Raw genomic sequence first — 17,257 nt, 5'->3', positions numbered from 1 at the left:
TAATACTCACATCAACCTAGGTACTAGAGAAGCAAAGACACATGATCTGCTATGCCCTATTGTGCCATCTTCGATAGCTTAAGGCTCAGTTTAGACAAGTGAGAAGCAAATGACTCATTTGGACTAAAAACTGCACCTATGCTATCTGAAATATATGTTTTTTTTGCATCTGCATTATATATGCTCTTGTATTGTAACAAATATCACTAATAGCAAACAGTAGACTAAAGATGATGAGTACATATTCAAAAAATAAAGAACGATCATTACAAGCTGAACTGCAGTAAATCAATATCTTTAATTTTGCAAACAATACACACCTACTGATCTAGATTGTAAATGATATTAGCTAAAAAAAACTAGGTCACATGAACAAAATTAGCAAGAGATGAAAAAGAATCCATATATGCCCAGAACTAGAACATCCGCACATGCAAAGCCTTTTAACTAAAGCATGACCCTTCTAGTTCAAAAGGCAAAAAAGAGTTAGAGGGACCAAAGTGGATCTTGCCATATTGTTGGGATCATGCACCTCAACTCCTGGAATTAGGTAAGAAAAATAGGGAAATTTGCATCCAATGGAACTTGATTGAAAATAATACCATGTGTGGACACAAAAACATGAACTCAATGTAATCTCGCATCGAGTTAGGTTCCTAGTGGCTAATAATGTCAAATGTACATGTATAATCCTAGCTATCTTCAAAATATTTGTATGTTCAATGTGACTCAAGAAAAAGGCAGTTTATCATAATGTGTAAATGGTGACAGCTAGCACCCATGTGTGCACAGAAAAACTTAATTTTTTTGGGAGTCTATCATGTAGTTTCCTTGTCCCAATTCCCAAATAATGGCATTATGATTTAAAAATAAAATAACTGTAACACCCGGTTTCAAGGACGAAGCCGAATGCACACCATATGTGAGCCCTGGAAATCAAATCTCACATATAGCTATAAATGAAGGGGCAGTATCAATTCATAATGCTTAATATATAGCGAACTTAGCAAAAGAGATAACCTTAGAAAGTAATCAACGGATAGACAACTCTGATCTCCGGGGTGCAAACTTCACTCCACTAGATCCAAAATGACTGGTTGATCACAAGCCTAAAACTCCTCCTGAGGTGTGGGGGGAATAGCAAGAGTGAGTCCATGTCGAACTCCACAAATATAGCAACAAGGTAGTGTAGTCCATAACCACATGATCAAGTGTAATTGAATAATGAATTGCACATAAACAATTTAAATGAACATACAACAATTCCCTCAGTTTTCCGGGCCGCCCGTATCCGTGGGCATGGCTAGTATACCAGTTTATTAAACTCTGCGCAGAGGTGTACACTTTCACTATGAGTCATGATTTCCAAATGTATGGATTTGCAAGGTCCAAAACACCAGAAACCATATAAAGCCACCCAAGAGCTCGTCTAACCGGCTAGGGCTGCAGAGTCATCAGATATAGGAACCCCCCTTCCAAAAATAAAGTAAAAGGCCACTTCCAAAGCTAGGCTCAACAGGATAGAGGCTGTCCTATACCCAACTCACAGACCTCTAACCAGCTAGAAAAGGGTTTCTCAAGCAACTAGAGCCAGAGCCATATAGCCCTCACTGTTGTACTGTAAATCCCAGCTTTTGCCAAAGGATAACATTCAGCATTTATGTTTATATCACATTTCATTAAACAAGCCCAGGATCATGGTCACAGAAAGAAAACCCAAGCTATACTTGCCTTAAACACCGATCCTTCGGTAAGCTTTAATCTTCAACGTTTTCTTCTTCTTCTTCTTGATCTCCAACTTCTTATAGACCACCAATGCAAAACTCACCAACTGGACAAGACCGAAAAGCACCACACAAGCATCCGAACAAGCATGCATAGCAAACATACTAGATTAGAACAATACACCAATCAATGAAAAAGATTTGAAATCTAATCTACGCATTGCTACGATCACACACACGCGAAAGACACACTAATCGGAGCTACGGTAAAACAGAAACATCTATCGAAGGATTTGCGTTGGAAAGAAAACTATATGCTTTATCTATTTTAATGATCATAAAACATGTATAAGATATCTCAGGGGAACATCTAAAATTGAGTTAAGTCATTTTATACTTGAGTTATTAGATTTAGAAAACTAAGATAAATTAATCATATCTTAATTATAAATATTTTGATATCTTTTATGCAAATTAAATTCAAATATAATAACAAATGAGAGTATATATATTCAAAGTATATATGTCACATTTAAACTTGGCAAATTACAATTTAAAGACATACACGTTTATGTCACTAATTAATCATCTTTTATTAATCAACATATCTCATATTATATAAAGTATTTAAACTTTACTTTAGAAATATAAAACATGTGAGAGCAACTAATAGAGCATTTATATTATGTCTCATAATTGATCTAAGCAAGTCATAATTAAAAAGACATTAATGCTGGCATAAGTTATATTTTATAATTATGAAGGATTATACATATGCTTTAAGTCATTTAAACATTTAACACGAAAAGATAAAGAACATATAATAACTAAACGAAAGCACTTATGTTTTAGGATTAAACTAAATCACTTATAAATCAAGAGAGATTAATGGTAACATTAATTAGATTTACAATAATTTATAAATGACCGAAGTATATGCCTATGTTACTTTTAATTAGAAACTCAATTGCATAAGCACAAATCAAATTAATATTTACTTATAAAATTCAAAGATGTGAAACATGATAAATTTTCCTACTAATGTGTACCTCATGATCAGCACGGTCGTAAAAGAACAAGAACGAAATTAAACTGATTGTTTTTAATTGGAAAACCACTAACTAATTATTAATGTAATTAGTATTAGATTAATAAATTCATAATTAACTGACATGATAAACTTTACTACTACTGCGTAGAGCACAAAATTACAAAGCTAACGCAACTAGAATCGCTCGAAACAGAGTTAAGACGATGAAACGGTAAAGGATTAACGATCGGTGGCAAAACTGTAAATACATCATCTTGTACCTTTGGTCCGTACGTACAGAGCTTGCCGGCCATGGGAGCCTGCGGCTGTGACGCTCGCGGAGGGGACCGAGGATAGCCGGCAGAGGGGCAGGGACCTCGGCCGGGGCTGGTCGGCGGCCAGCCTGGAGGGCTGCGGGCGGCGTCGGCGGTTGGCTACCTGGTCCGCTGTGAGCAGGCGCACGTGCGCGTGATGGGTGGCAGCGCAGGGAGGCGTGGGGCGCAGGGCGCTTGGCCTAGGCTGCGGTGATGGACGGCCGACTGCAGGGGAAACTTCCTCGACCGGAGAGAGGAAGAAGGTGCCGGCCATGGTGCTTCTCACCGGAAAAGAGGAAGATGGGTTAGGGAAACGATCAAACGATGGTGGATTCGGCAAACGAAGGATGTGCCGGTGTAGAGGACGACGAGATCTACCTCGTGGTGGTGACGGTTTTCGCTGGAGACATCCGAGGTGGCCGGAAAAGCTCGCCGAAGGTTCGCCGGAAACCTAGCTATGGAGAACTTCGGCGTCCGATCTGCGGGGCTACGAGTGGCGGCTCGAAAAACGGGCTGTACTTCTGGAATCCACGTATTGAGGGCTACGCCGGCATATATATAGTGTAGGGTTTTGAGGTCGGTGGAAAAACAAGATATTTTATTATTTTCGGATTTAATTAATTCCGGGATTAAAATAATTCCAGAAAAGTCCAGAATTGATTTTTATCCCACGAAAAATACTCTGATGGCTCCAAAAATTCTAGGAAAATTCTCGAAGACACTTTTGAACATAATGAACCCAAATAAAGTTTTTAGAGCTCACGAAAAGATTGTTGCAAAGATCAAGGAAAAATATTAAGCCCAAGGAAAAAGGAATTTAATTCCAGAAAAGGTCGGAAATTTTTCCGGAGAGAAAGAAACATCACTCTATCATATTTCAAAACCATTTGCACTCATAAACACCAAATGCAACCAGCATGAATGCACAATCCCGCATGTTGCTACTCCTATGATGAATTTTAATTAAAAAAAATATTACTTTTCCTATATTTCATGATCACAAAAACCGATAACCATTATTTTAACTCTATTTTCAAAAGTGCAAAATTTTAGGGTGTTACAATAACCGTGCAAACACTCCAGATTAATGATGCCAGTATGAAGGAAGCTGAATTGGCATTAAGCCATATAACCACATGCAAGGCATGATATATGCATTGTGTTATCAGCTATGGATTGCATGATCAAACAAGCCATTGGGAAAAAAGCTAGTTGACAGTAGATTTAGTTAAAACCTGTACTCACAAACAGAAGCATCAAAGCAATATGGTATATAATCTAAGAAAAATGACAAGGAGTTACAAAAAATACAAATATGAGTAGCTCCTGGGTGCAAGTTGCTGCTTGCCCTCAAGTACAGTGCATCTATAATGTTGACATCCATGAGGAGGTTTGTCAACGAGACAAAGCTGGAGATGCAGATGGAGGACCTTTTTGTCAAACTCTGAGCAGATCCTGGCTATGACTGTCGAAGCACGTGTAAAGAAGATTCTTGAAGAATTTGCATTGTTCCAGGTTTTAACATCCATTAATCAAGAGTGACAAGGTCAGAGTAACCGAGTGGGTGAAACAAACCATAACTACGAGAGACTTATACACTAAAATTCAAAGACAACAGAAAATGACACTGATCAATGAAGGATGTCCATTAACCATTGTAGATTACATGATAAAACTACGCATTTGACCATGTATTCTGTAGAGGGAAAGAAGAACCCTATGCACACGTTTTCCACTAGGACTACTGTTTTTTGATTTCCATCTTGAAGTATCACATTTTGGACATACATCTTTCTTCGCATGCTCCTTCCAAAACAGTATGCAATCATTCTCACATGCATGAATTTTCACGTAACCATGTCCTACACCTTTTGCCACTTTTTTAGTAGCATTAAAGTTTTTAGGAAGTGATGACTCTTCATGTAAGACATCCTTAAGTAACTCTAATAGCATGTCGAAGCTTTTGTTACTCCATCGCCCAACGAATTTGATATGCAGTAATCTTATAATGAAACGTAGCTTTGAGTACTTGCAACCTGGATATAGCTCTTGCCTGCATCTTCTACCATTTTGTAAAAAGCTTCCATATCCTCATCGTGATGCTTCATGTTGTCTACTTCTAAGTCCCCCTGGACATCTAAACCCCCTGCTATGTCTTGAAGTAAACCAGAAATGTCATCCTCTTCATTTGGGTCCCCTACTTCTACCCTTTCATGTTGGCTGCTATTTGTGAAAAAACTAGAACTAGGTTCACCATGATTCACCCATGTTATATACCCATCTGTAAATCCCTCACATATCAAGTGCTCAAGTACAATACTACGGACCTCCAACAAGAGTTCTTGCATGCCTTGCACGGACACAAAATCTGATTTCCTTTTGCTGAATTACTAAAGGCAAACTCTAAAAACATATCCACTCCTCTATACACAAGGGTTTGCCTACAAATGATGATCAAGATATCAAACCAAACACCCTATGCATGCAGATTCTAGTATATGGTCATAGGTTTATTATGTACCTAGGCTGATCCATCCAGGTTTTATCCATGACACACCTTTTACAAAATGCAGTGTCAAAATAGTGAAATATTACTCCCAAAATAAAAAATCATTCAGTTCAGATTGGGTTGTTCAACAAAAAAATAAAGATCATGCCAAACAATTGTCCAAATTAAATCAATTTCACCACACTTGATGCTAAAAAATTATCTCACCACAAGCCATCAATAAGAACTATAGGGGAAATTTAGTCCAGTTTTAATAAACCAAATCATCACATCACAGATCACACACAACCTGCAATTCTAAGCCAAATGCAGAGACAAAGTTCATAAGAAAAGGAAAGCATACCATACCAATCAAGCAATGATAGTAGAAGAACAGATGAAGACTAGAAGGCCAACTTGCTCGTGCTCCCTGTAGATAATATTACCAATGCTAATTAATCACACAAGGCACTACAAATAAGTCAAAAACCTGAGCACAAGCAAACTTACTTCCAAGCTACAGTTGGTGATGACTTGTGTAGAAAGAAAAATCAAAGAGTTGAATCCTTTAGTGCTTTCTTATTGGATATTTTGCAACATGCACAAGCAAAGAAACAAATACTCAGATCTGATCTTTTTGCAATGAGGAGACATGTATGCATTTCAATAGTTCCAAGACTAACTTATAATTCCACTTGCAGCTTAAAATTCAATTGATTCCCTTCTCTCTTTTTATATAGAACAGTCACAACATTTTTTTCGCATAAAGGACTAAACTAGAAAGACTATGAACTCCCATCAGTGTGAACTTTGCCTTCATATACTACAAATAAGTTGCAGATCCAGCATAAAAAAAACTTACATGCAACCAGATTGATTGTGTTGTGTACAAGATCTTGAATCCTACTAGTTCCTCTGCAAAATCAACTAAGGCAGTAAACATCACATCTAAATTGATTCTCCAAAGAGGGGAATAGATGGAGGGCAAGAGTAGTAACCCAAACCTTGAATCTTTGTAGCCTTTCTCACCTTTGTCTACTCCTTTCTGCAACCAAGAAAAAAAATACAAAAAAGTAAGCTGTGCTGAAACCCTAGTACGCAGGGGAATGGGGATGATAGGAAGGGGATGCAGAGGGGAATGGGGATGCAACGGCGGCACCGCTCTTGCTGGTCGGCGGTGGGCTAAGGTGATGGTGGGCTGGGGCGATGGGGGGCTAGGGCGGCGGCATCCGGTGGATTCAGTGGTGGGGGCCTATCGCTATAGGCTGCGGGGCTTCGGCCAAGGACGACTTCGGCACCGGCGGGATTGGGAGGCGGCGATTTGGGTGGGCATTAGGGGTGTTGGCCGTGCCGGGTGCTAGCCTCTAGCAGCTACTCCTCGTGGTGCCCGACAGTGGAGCCCTACTAGCGGCGCTCGGCGTCAGAGCTGTGGTGGCGGTGCCCGGCGACTGCGCCCTGGCAAGAGCGAGTTTTTTTTTCTGAGTCTGTGTGAGTGGAAAAGGGAAGGGAGTAAGAGATGAATGGTTGGCAGCCTGTTTTAGTGGCCTCTAGCGTTTTCCCAATCAAAAAAAAATTAGCCTTTTAGCTCCCGCGCATGGTTTTGTTTTGGCGCGCAGTCTCCCACCCACGTACATAGGCATCTCTATTTTGCTTCGGCGTGTACCCCTTCACCGACACTTGGACAGTGGTTTAGTAGGCTACGACGACACTTTTTTTGTCTAAAAACTTTCACCGACACTTTATGTGTTGGAGGGAGAAATGCTGACATATAAGTTGTAGCCTTATATTACTATTGCCGACACTTTAAGTGATGCTAAAAAGGTAAAGAATTACCAACACATTACTTGTTGTGAAAACCCTTGATTTATCAACATATAATTGTAGGGAAAAGTGGATCATGGTGTAGTGAGCCACAGTACGACCGAATAGAGTCTCGACCTACAACCCAGCAGCCACCTCGGCATTCGAGTGTGGTAATGAGAGGACCAACCTAATCCCAACCCTTGGCATAGACATACCTCTGCTTTACCGCCTCGCTTTTACCCAACCCTAACCTAGCATAACTTCTGTGTGTCCAACCCTTGTAGCCGTAGGAACCTAACGCCAACCTAACGGGCTCATCAACCATGTGTCCATGCCGAACCTAGTCTCACCATGGCACCTGACTTAGACCCAAAGTGACCTTGCACCTACCAAAGCTTAGGTTGAAGCCATAGGTTCACAGCCATGTATGAGTGAATTTGGTTCTTCTCCGTTCTTTTGGCTCTTTGTGTTAATTTGTAGTTTATAGGGTTATCAGTTGGACATGCATTAGCTTTGGAGGAGGACCCGTGGAGTGGAGCTAACCCTAGAGGTGGACCCATGCCGATTGACTACACTGACTGACAAAGACTTATACCACTACTACCTCAACATCACAGGTGTCATGGCAGCAACTTTTACTTAGGCATTACAAAGTAGAACTACTAGTGCTTTACATTTATTCCTTTGCTAGTGTATGATATGCATGCTATTGCCTGAGCCTTGATTGCCTTGTTTGAAACCACTTCACCCTGATTACCTAGCTTCACGCTCGCACTTATATATGCCTGTCTGCTTGCTTGCATTTACTCGATCATAATTACATATATTCCTTGTTATGTGATGTGTGATGGATGTTTGGATGATGTGAAGAGTGGTTGGGGGTTTAGCCATGAGGCACCCCATGAGGTGTGGTTTGATATGCGACGGGAGTGGTGAATCCCGAGTGGGTGGTGATGATGTGAGGAGTTCTGGAGACTTTTCCTTGCCCTTAACCAGATTCTTGGAGATACTGGCTAGAGTGAGAGGTTGTCATGGTGGACGGAGTGCACCAAGGGTAGTTCCTGTGGTGGGAACACAGAGTCCTAGAGGGTTGATGGTCCTCGAGTGACATTGGGATGAGGAATTTGTGGATGGATAGATCACCTCTATGGGGTGAGTCTAGTGCTCTGAGGGCACATGGTTTGGTGGAAGGTGCTTGCTCTGGCCAACTTAAGGACTGATGTAAGGTGCAACCATAAATCATGGGTTCTTTACGTACACACCACATGCCTAAATGGGTACAACTTGTTGCCCTGGTAGTGCAGGCGACCATTAGTCTCTATGGGAGTGAGTAGGCAAGCGGTCTGTGGCCCTGTGCAATTAGTGTTAGGGGGGGCGGAGGCTACTCCATGATACCTTGATGACATGACCCCAACTTATATAGTGGCATCTATATATCTTCGCTCTGGCTAGTGGACAGGACTGGTGTTAGTCGGCCTATTATGCGGTGGTGGTGTTCATCGCTGATGGTGATTCATCGATGGTGTTCATGTGGAGTAACAGTGTACTATCCGCAGAGGTTAATAATCTATATGTATAGCCATAGTCTCGGATATGACCACTTACCTGTGTGTAGGGTTCAGCTCACTAGCTTCTCTTGTGCTTTGCTTCTCTCCCTCTAAAGTTAAGGTCCGGCCGAAGGCCGTTGAGACGAGGGGCATGCAGAGGCCACCTTGTCGACTAGACTAAGAGACTGAGGGTGTTGTGAGGGATGATGAGTGGTGACTTATAATGATGAGTGGATGGTGAGAATGAGATTGTGGTTTGGGTTTAGACAAGATTTATACACTACTTTTGATGCTATTCTGCATGCGCTAAGGATGCAAACCACAGCAAAACTATTAGGATTGCCAGCTCCCTTTATTTTCTATTTTGCACTAAAGCTCATCGGTGTTGACTATAGCCTGCACACATCTGGCAGTGTGCAGATTTCTTGACTTGCAGTGATGTTGTGATTGGTAGTTGGTTTTGTTCTACACTCAAGGATGCCTCTGGATGGGAGATCGCCAAGCTTCGCTTCGATGATAGAATAACGGTGTTTTGTTTGTTGTTAGCTGTACCCAAACTATTGTAATATTTTTATTTATGCACTTTGATGATGTATGACTCTGTAATCAGCTATAAATTGGATGTCCATGATAGCCGAGATATCCTGGGACTATGATAGAGGGGCAAAAGGATCGGAGTTTCTATTTTAGAAATCCGGTCTGCTACAACATATGTGTAGTAAAAATGCTTAGTTCATCCTTGTTGAAATGATGAATAGTTGCTCTGTCTTATATTTTGACTGTGCCTAGTTTATAACTTAGCTTTATTCAAGATTTGAGTTTATTGGCTAAAAATGTCTCATCCTAAAAACTTGAAACCTGTGGGTTGCAAATACTTAATCTAGTCTAAGTTGTTGCGGGATAAGATATGGTGCAAACGGAAATTTGCTATGACTTTGTTCTAAGAAAGACTTGACATCCGGAGTTTTATTTTCAAAAATGCTAAAATTAAAAGTTCCTCAAGGATTAAAATTCCTAGCAAGGCCATATGACATGATACAAAAGAAAAACCTTAGTCATATGCTGCTTATTATCATGTTTAGCTTTATCAAATTGTTTGTGACCCTTGTTGAGATTTTAGTCATGCACTCATGATTAAGATTCACGTACACCCACAAATAAAATGTTGACTCTTACACTGAGAGTTATGCAAAAATATGTTTTTTGTCCACCAAATAAATACTCCATTCATATTTTTCATGAGTCTCTCTGTAAAAAATGTTTTCATATGCCAAAAGTAAGTATGGGCTATGCTTAGAAAAGGAGAAAAAAGACAATATCCATGCTAAAGAAAGCATGCCCAAGAGCATGAAAAAAAGAAAAAAGAGAAAGAAAAAAAAAGAAATAAGGTAGCCCATACTTTCAAATAAAAGGCATTCCTCCAAAAGAGAGAGAGAGTCATGATTCAAAGGAGTACCGAAAATATTTAGAATTAGAAAGATTTTACAATTTCACACACTTGCACAATCTTGATCAAAGTGTATGACTTGCATCTCCTTGAGTCCGGTTTTTGACTTAGCAACATTATGCGATGCAAGTATGCGACCCAAAACTCCACAAAAAGCCTTTAGAGGTAGGATGAAAAAAGGCAAACATCCAATGCCTTGGTGAGGATCTTCATACACATTAAGCGATCAAGAGAATCATTTGAGGATCTTACATTTATTTTGTAAAACTTTCAAAAACCTCTAGAAGGAAAGTCAATCAAAGAACGAATGATAAACATTTCTGTGAACCATTTTATCTTGCAACCACCTAAGACATGGAGAAGGCAAAAAGCCCCATAGGTAACAAGATAACAAAGGGTGGATAGAATGTCAATTCATTCAAATAAAAAAAGAAAACTTTGTTATAGGCATGTCACTTTTGAAATGTAATTGGCATAGTAGCAACTCTTAATCAACAACCAACGTCTTAGCTTTTGCTCGAGGACGAGCAAAGGGTAAGCTTGGGGATTTTGCCGGTTCTTATCGACAAAATCCAACCACCAACTATGATCTAAAAAGGAGGAAACTACATGTTTTTACACACATATACCTTTACTATTGACATAATTCCACTTGTATTGGAGAATTACTATTTTGTAGGACTTATAGTTAAATACAAGGAAATTATAGTCAAAATGCGCCATCAGAGAAGGCGTAATGTAGATTCATGCAAAGGAAATAGAAGAAGACCCATCCAACTGATGCAACCGGGCCAAGCACTGCCGTGGCAAAGACCCAGGATCAGCCAGGAGCCCACATGCACAAGGCAGTGGTGAGGTAGGCCAGGGTGCACCCACACCGCCCCCAAGCCCGCTCGGCCTCTCTCTTCTCTGACAATTGAATGGCGGCATGCAAAGACGGTGCAAAGCGGTTTCCTAATTTATCTACACCCAAATCGACCATTCTAGTGCTATAATAGATGAGGGAGGTCTCTCATACCTCACACACCACACTCGAGTCTCTCTCCCTCCACTTGTACTCTTTTACTATTTTTAGTAGTGTAGTTGGAGCTAGGAGAAGCTACTTTGAAGAGCTAGGACATCTAGAAGGAATCTTTGTATGATCAATATGAAGAGTTCTTCTATGTTCTTGTTCTTATCATATCAATGTAGCTATGTTATGAAATTAGAGCCAAGTTCTTATGTTAGTCATATAGCATATGAAACTTTCTGCTTAATCTTTCATACATACATGTTTAGACCAAGACCTAAATTGAGGTAGTGAGTTCTACTTTAAGATTAGTTTTGGTCAATATTTTCTTGCGGGTTCATCGTCCATACCCGTGGTAGATGCTCTAGTAAGAGGACTCCTGATAAAGATGGAAGTTCCTAGCCACCGCTAGAGTAGTAACCGATAGCGTAGACGTGGTGTCTATGTTAGAAGTTACCTTCGTTTACCTTGTATCCTCTGGTTGAGGGGTAGGTGGCAGGTGGTGATAGCCCTACCCATCCTTCGTAATCCCCCTTGTTCAGATACGACGTAGAGCTACAGGCCGGCATTGACTGGCAGACTAGTTGCAATCTGGTGCCCAAAGTAAGTTTATAGTGACTAAAGCTATCTTAACTTAGGATCTCTACCCTTAGAAATTTATGTATTTGTATGATCATATGCTCATCTTAGCATAGCTATACAAGATAAGCCTACTCCAGTTTAGGTATATTCTTTTATTCTTTATTCTTTCTTTTTATCTTTGTTCTTGAGATTGACTTGAGTGTGTTTATCACACTATCCAATATTTATCATATCTTACCCCTGTTATGGACTTTAGTCTACTATGCAGTCATGTTATCTGATCCATATCCTTATTAGAGATTTTTACACCAAGCCTTCCTTTGGAAAAATATAAATGAATGATACTTTAATACTTCCGGGTGAAATTCTACAACGATATATCCATGCTCTTGTGGAATATTTCTACATGCATTCAGAAATATCATCATGGCATTTTTGGTGCCATTGCTAGGAAACACCAATCATAGTGATTGCGCTAAGAAATGCCAACAAGCACCTCGTCAGCCATGAGGCGCCACGGAGCACCATCCTCTCCGTCGCAGCAGGGGCTAACGTCCCCTCATTGTACACCTTCCTCGAGATCCTCTTGGGGAACAGCCCAGAGTATGACTCCGACGACATTGACTGCTATGCTCCACCATGCATGTGCTACCACATCGACAGTGAGGTTCTCGCTAAGAAGGCGCCTGAGCTCACACCGTCGGACCAGAGTCCCTATTACGACCTTCAGGAGATGGCCACTCGCTTGTAGGCTCTACAAGCAGACCTGGAGGCCACCGAGGCAGAGCTTGAGCACCAAAGGTAGGACTTTGTGGCAACAAGATGATGCCCACACGGGGGCTCCTAGCACCCTGCGCTTCCCCTGAGCGGCCTACAATATGGCGGCCACCGCCTGCTGGCTAGAGGACATCTTTGACATGCTAGACCTAAAGACCAATGAGTAGCAGCATGAGACAAGGTGGCTTCTTTGTGTCACCCTCGAGCAGCAAGCTGAGTGCTCTACTTCTTGGTGTCGCACCAGGCCATCTCAGCCAATGACCACCGCTAATGGTGATTGCTGCGACACTCACACCACACTAATAGGCAGGAGTGGTGGTGACTCCTTCGGCAGCAGCTCCGACCATCCATGGACCATGGGGCCCAAGCCTCGGTAGGAGCGAAGGCAAGAGCTTTCCCCATGGAGGCCCCCATGCACCGCCAAGTCAGCGACAGCTGTGACATCCATGACACCATCGAGGCCAAGCGCCACACATAGGTGCAATCACACACTCCAGAGTGGGATGCAAGGGGCACTGCCCTAGATCTCCTTGGCCCCTAGGTGTTGAGGGTGGCAATCCAGGCGGCCCCATACTCCAAGTAGTTTCGGCCGCCTACGCACATCTCCAAGTATGACGGTGAGATCAACCAGTACCGTTGGCTCAAGGGCTACCACCTTGCCATGAAGGCCGGGGGGGGGGTCAAAGGATGACTTCACCATATAGTACCTTCCTCTACTTTTGTTGAGCTAGACTAGAGCTTGGCTCGAGCAACTCGAGCCCGGCAGCATCCGCTGCTGGGGCAACCTCCATTCTGTCTTTGTCGGTCCCTTTCAGGGTACATACACTTGACCTAGGAACTCATGGGACCTTCGCAACTATAGGAAGGGGGCCAATGGGACCCTCTAGTTGTACAACCAGTGCTTCTCCAAGAAGCATAATGAGCTCCCCAACATCAATGCCTTCATCTACGACACAACCTATGAAGCACTCGTCCATGCGCTCAGCCATGAGACCCCACACATGATGTGGGAGCTCCTGGACATCGCCACCTAGTACACCACCGGCAAGGAGGTCATCCATGCCAACTTTAGCAGCAAGGCCAAGGTGCTTGGCCACCTCAGTGGTGGGGATGGCATCAATGACCCTACCTCATCCTAGCATCGCCGCAACAAGAGGAACAAGGACCGAAAGCACAGCAAGCAGGAGATGGTCGCCACAGCCGACCGTGCCACCATGGGTGCACTATGTGCACTGAGCACTTTGAGAAGGCGCTCGAAGCCCCTTGCCCGTTTCATGGAGGGGAGCGAAAGCACCTCCTTAAGGACTGTGCCACCATTAGGGGCTACATCCATGGCACCATCAGCCAGCAGGGCAAGGCCTAGAAGCCAGCCCCAAAGGCTGGCAAGCCAACGGACGCCGCCCTAGAGGATGACACCGAGTTCCCCAAGGCCGACCACTGCCTCATGATCTTCGGGGGGCTCCCAGGCTTGCGAATCCCACCAACAATGCCACATCATCGAGCAGGAGGTAAACACCATTCACACCCTCGCTACTCCAACATGGCTCCGAGGGTCCTAGATGACCATCACCTTCGACTAGGGGGATCACCCCGATCGTGTTCCTCACCCGGCATGCTACCGGCTCAAGGTCAGCCCGATCATGGGCACCACGCGCCTCACCAAGGTGCTGATGGACGGGGGTAGCAGCCTCAACATACTCTACACTAGCACCTAGGATAGGATGGGCATCCCTAAAGTAGCCTGCACCCTATCAAGGCGCCGTTCTTTGGGATCGTCCTAGGGAAGGAAGCCATGCTCCTTGGGTGCATCTAGCTCAGCGTTACCTTCAGCCAACTGGACAACTTCCGCAAGGAGCCATGTTGACAGTAGTTAACAACCATCATAAACCATCAATGTAACTTGAATAAATGCTTAAATATGATCTACAACATAGGTTTAGGGGTTTAAACTAATAAATTTCATGAGTTTTGGTAAATCTGTGTTTTCAGTAGGGTTTATCCAGAAAACCATCAAGGTGGACCCAATCGTTAGAATTAATCGTGCTTATCCGCATTGAAATCAACTCTAGAAGACTCTAGACGGCACTAGAAGGCATTCAACTGAAGTAGACCACAAGTGGATGACAAGTGGGGCTGGTCGGCCCAAGGGGCCCTCAAGTTAGCCTCCTTTCGCTACGTTGGTTCTCCACCGCCTTAAGGATTGCATCTGCATCGTTGCTTTAAATTGGTTTGATCTGAGGGCTTAGGATTGATGGTCGTCCCTATATATATCAGCCCCTACCACCCCTAGGCATAGTCCTCATTCAATCAAGAGACCAAACCCTAATTAGAAGAGAAGAACCTCAGAGCACCACCATATTTAGGGCATAGCTAATTAGGTTAGATCTAGAGGGAGGGAAGCTTCGCTTGGATTCTTGATCTTCTCAACAGCGTGGCTTGGTATAGCCCCTTGTGTTTGCTATTGTATCCTTCATTATTCATATGTTTGCTACAATTGATTCAACATTGTTCTTAATATTATTCATGTTCCTATTTATCATGTTCATCGTCTACTTTGATTATATGATTAGTATAGATAGATTATCTTTATGTTCAAGCATAAGTTCGTATAGCGCTCGCTCTAAAGTACACGAGGTGAGTGGTCGACATTGTGTAAGCGTGGTGCTTATACATTGTTTACCTACTGATGCACCCTATATTCTAGCCCATGTGGTAGATCGCGAGTGTGACGCTCTCATTGAGTCCTTTGTAGTCTACTCCTCGAATATAGGTCAAGTAGGATCTAGTTATGAAGGAAGTCATGCTCTGTTCTTGATCTTCCTTAGTAATATCCCTTATGTGTAGATATGGAGTTGATCTTAGCCATGATTATTAATAGTAATTACACTAATCATAGTATGCTTTGACTTGTAATTAAGAATGACGTAGGAATTATCTACTTAACGATGCTAGTGCCATCTAAAGGAGTACTCTGAGTGTTCATTATCATTTATCATTTAACATTCACATTTCATTTATCTCTTATTTACCCCTTTTGTGAGTAGAAGTTTGGCTATGGTTTATCTCTCCATCATATGTATAAGTTATCAATATATTCCATCCGCTAGTCTTTTCCTATGGTAAAAATATAAATAACAATACCTAGAGTACTCCCGGGTGAAATGCTACATTGGTAGATTATCTGTGCGCTTACAGATCCCTTATTATACATATTTGTATTATTTCTAGTCATAATAAAATACTTAAGTACTTCTTAGTGTCATTCTAGAAGTGACGCTAGAAAGTACCAACAAGCATTTTTAGCATCATAGATAGGGATGATAACTTAGCAAAAGTGATGTTAAGAAATGTCAACAAACATTAGGTGGCTACTTAAACAAGTGAGATATTAATAAATACCACCAATCATTTCTAGCGCCATTGCTGGGGAAGATAGCTAGGCAAAAAGGAATATTGATAAACTTATACTTACTGATGTGATCGAGAAAACCATTGACCTCTAGTCAAACAGGCTTACCATTATTCTATCTACTTTTATATCTTATACAAGGTAATGTATGACCAATTTTGACCTTCTGACAAACTACATTGAAAATGCAGAAGCACTACCTAGGAGGACTAAGGCTAAAATCATGTAAGTTTCAGCTTTAGAATTGGAAGACAACCAGACAAGGCGAAGCTTAACACCAGTTTTCAAAGCCATGGCTAATAAGACTCTCCGTGAATTATCTTCTCCAACTACGGCCAACATCCATACTGGACCGGTGATCAACATTGGAGACAATGCTTTTGAGCTCAACCCAGCTCCCATCAAGATGGTGCAAGCTAGCTAGTTTTGTGGAAAGGCACATGAAGATGCAAGTCCTCATCCCCAGCACTTCCTAGAGATTGACAACACTTTCACCATCAATGGAGTTACCAGAGATGCCATTTTACTTTGCCTCTTCCCATTTTCACTTTTGGGGAAGGTGAAGCAATGGTTCTATGCCAACAAAGATGGAAATACTACATGAGAAAACTGCTCCACTGCCTTCCTAGCAAAGTTCTTTCCCATAGGCAAGACCAATGCTCTACATGGAAGAATTTCAAGTTTTTAGCAGCAACATGATGAAACTGTCCCTGAGGCATGGGAATGCTTTCAAGACTACATATCAGAATGTCCACATCATGGTATGGAGAATTGTCTACTCATGTAGACTTTCTACCATGGGTTGATAAACAGCACATGTGAGAATATGGATGCTGCTGCTTGTAACACCTCGGGTGTTAGCCTTGCATAACTTGACTTGCATAACATGAGCATGAGCATCAAGCATTCATAAATCATCATTTACAATTGAAACATTTGATCGAAACATATGAAACATTACTTGTTATCTCGTGTTTCTTAGAACATATGCATATGATCATGTGCAAATGGATGCAAGTGGGTAATGTTGGTCACTAAAACACCTTAGCTATACTTAGGTTAACAAAAGGAACCTTGTTCATGAAGGCCACATTTCATGATCAAGCACTTAAGTGATATTTCATGTG

The 17,257-nt window shown here is 41.9% G+C and overlaps 1 non-coding gene across 1 annotated transcript; it reads right to left on the bottom strand.

The window, feature by feature from the left end:
* Positions 1-16,786: 16,786 nt before the first annotated feature.
* On the bottom strand, positions 16,787-16,895 carry LOC136484654 (small nucleolar RNA R71). Its single transcript, XR_010766155.1, has one exon. It is a non-coding gene; the product is annotated as a small nucleolar RNA R71 (small nucleolar RNA).
* Between the last annotated feature and the right edge of the window lie 362 nt (positions 16,896-17,257).

The sequence above is a fragment of the Miscanthus floridulus genome, chromosome 9, assembly GCF_019320115.1.
Source record: "Miscanthus floridulus cultivar M001 chromosome 9, ASM1932011v1, whole genome shotgun sequence".
NCBI classification, from domain to species: Eukaryota; Viridiplantae; Streptophyta; class Magnoliopsida; order Poales; family Poaceae; genus Miscanthus; species Miscanthus floridulus.
Note: the sequence above shows the minus strand (reverse complement) of the source record. Positions and strands in the feature narration are given on the sequence as shown.